The sequence below is a fragment of the Mastomys coucha genome, unplaced genomic scaffold, assembly GCF_008632895.1.
Source record: "Mastomys coucha isolate ucsf_1 unplaced genomic scaffold, UCSF_Mcou_1 pScaffold21, whole genome shotgun sequence".
Taxonomy (NCBI): domain Eukaryota; kingdom Metazoa; phylum Chordata; class Mammalia; order Rodentia; family Muridae; genus Mastomys; species Mastomys coucha.
In genome coordinates, this window is record NW_022196904.1 from 21,172,495 (window position 1) to 21,175,265 (window position 2,771).

Below are 2,771 nucleotides of genomic sequence, written 5' to 3' on the forward strand. Positions count from 1 at the left end.
CCCTCGGATGTGGCTGAACTGAAGAGCACAGGCGAGAGACTCTGCAGGATCCTCCACCCCGAGCATCCGAAGGCTCTTCAAGTCTCCGATTAAATTTAAAAAATGGCCTCCAATAAAAACTACATTGCAAAAAATGGGAAAGAAACAAAATGGAAAGAGTAAAAAAGTTGAAGAGGCGGAGCCTGAAGAATTTGTGGTAGAAAAAGTACTGGACTGTCGCGTGGTGAATGGGAAGGTGGAGTATTTCCTGAAGTGGAACGGGTTCACAGACGCTGATAATACTTGGGAACCAGAAGAAAATTTAGATTGTCTAGAATTAATTGAAGCATTTCTTAATCAAAAAGCTGGTAAAGAAAAAGAATATACAAAAAGGAAATCTTTATCTGACAGTGAATCTGATGGTAGCAAATCGAAGAAGAAGAGAGGTGCTGCTGACAAACCAAGGGGCTTTGCCAGAGGTCTTGATCCTGAACGAATAATTGGTGCCACAGACAGCAGTGGAGAATTCGTTTCTCATGAAATGGAAGGATTCAGATGAGGCTGACTTGGTGCTGGCAAAGGAGGCAAATATGAGGAGTCCTCAGATTGTCATCACCTTCTATGAGGAGAGGCTGACTTAGCATTCTTGTCCCGAAGATGAAGCGTAATAATTGTTGACATTTATATATATATATATATATATATATATATATATATATATATATATATATATACACACACACACACACACACACACACACACACCTAAAGTCTGGATCTTGGGTTTTGAATTAGTAGTGTGGAAAAAATAGCATTCTAATGAAAATCAAGTTTGATATGCTGGTTTTGAAAGTATTGACAGTAGTTGGGATATTTTTGGTTTTTGTTCTGCATCAAAAGGCACTGATTCCTGTGAGCAGGTAAGAGCTTTCTGTAGTTGCTTTCTTTAACAACAGAATATTTGATACCGTGTTGTATTTCCTTAGCTTTGAAGAACAGCTTTTCTTAAACGCTGAGGAGATTATACAGTCATTACTCAGTCAGAACTTACTTTTAACGGGGACATAGGAGGACCATTCTGGGGTTTTTTGTTTGTATGCGGTGTATGCTTAAAACACTTACATAACTTTGTCTTGCTTTTAATACTCAAAAGAACTGAAGATGAAAATACAAGTTTGTGAGATTCTCTCGTTGTGAACATTTTCCTGAAACCATAACCTTTCAGGTTAAACAGATCCTGCAATTTTTTAAAAGCAACCACATGAGAATTGCTGTATTATCACGTAAATACAGTGGTTCATTTACAAAATGTTGTCCACTTCCCCTTCAGAAAATGGAACTAGACAAAGTAATAGTGTAATTTAATAACAAGACTTGGCTGAATGTGGTGGCACACACCTTTAATCCCAGCACTCTAGAGTCAAGTGGAGCTCTGATTTCAGAGGCCAGGTGGTCTACAGAGGAATGAGCAGGTCAGCCAGTCTGTGTAAAGTTTCCTCCGGTGAACTATTCCTTTGTAGAAAGATAAAATCTGTACTAAAAGGTTATGATTTATGGAATCTGTCTGATGTGGAAATAGAATCATGGTTGGAGCTGACGTTGGCAATTAAAGACCTGCTGACTAAGTGAGTGAACAAAATTTGCTAATATCAATGACCTGCATGCTTTTTCTTTACTCTGACTCATTCCTTACTGGTAGGATCAATCTTTTCAGTATTTGGGTTCTGGTTCAATGTGCCAGAAAAGTAACTTTGTAGTATCAGAATGTCACCTAACTGTATACTTACTTTATTGTAAATAATGGTGAACAGTGGTCAATAAATAGTTTTATATTAAAAAAAAAAAGTGTGTGTCTTCCCCCTTCAATATCCCAATTAAAGTTCTGAGTCTTTTAGCCTTAAGATCTAGATCCAGCCGGGCAGTGGTGGCGCACGCCTTTAATCCCAGTACTTGGGAGGCAGAGGCAGGCGAATTTCTTAGTTCGAGGCCAGCCTGGTCTATGAGAGAGTGAGTTCCAGAACAGCCAGGGCTACACAGAGAAACCCTGTCTCAAAAAACAAAACAACAACAACAACAAAAGATCCAGATCCAATGTTGTGGGAGCCCTGCTGTGCCCACTGAAACCGAAACCAGAGACTCAACTCGCTGGGGGTTTGGAGCCTATGTAAATGAATCGGAACCAGAGACCAGTTCCCTAGGAAGCCGTGAACCTTTGATCTCTCTATCCTGTCCTGGAATCCTTTGTGTTAGAGTTTTAGCTTTGATCCTGCCGAATGTCTGTTCTCACCTGAATGTAATATGCATGCCTGTGCTTATCTAAGTATATATACTCCGTGTTCACTAAGTAAAGTTACGCCTTGATGAGAACCTTCTCCTGGCGTCGTGTCTCTTTTCTCTGCCACTCATTGCAGGTCTCCAAATCCTCGGTTCGTGGAACCCCACGCAAGTAGGAGCTGCGGGACGGCATCCTACACAATGTGTTTGTCTTCCCACCTCAAAGATTTGGACTAGAAGCAGATTGATTCAGCTCAAAACCAAGCAGAAAATCTCTCACCAGGGTGCCCTCAGTTTCTGGTTTGTAGTTCATTCCTGATATAGTCAAGTTGACAACCATGAATCACACCACTAAATATAAATAAGTAAACTGGAATGAAGGGACCTATCACTTTGTACAATACTATATGGTCACATTTCTGTTACACAGAAGCATAGGTGAACATGTGTGTATGTTACAGGATGCCGGGTGGTCAGGCATGTGCAATGTTGAAAGTGGTGGACATGTGTGTGTTTCT

The 2,771-nt window shown here is 40.4% G+C and overlaps 1 pseudogene; it reads left to right on the forward strand.

Annotated features, from left to right (window-relative positions):
- The first annotated feature begins 70 nt into the window (after nucleotides 1-70).
- On the forward strand, nucleotides 71-647 carry LOC116100427 (annotated as a pseudogene).
- Nucleotides 648-2,771: the final 2,124 nt, after the last annotated feature.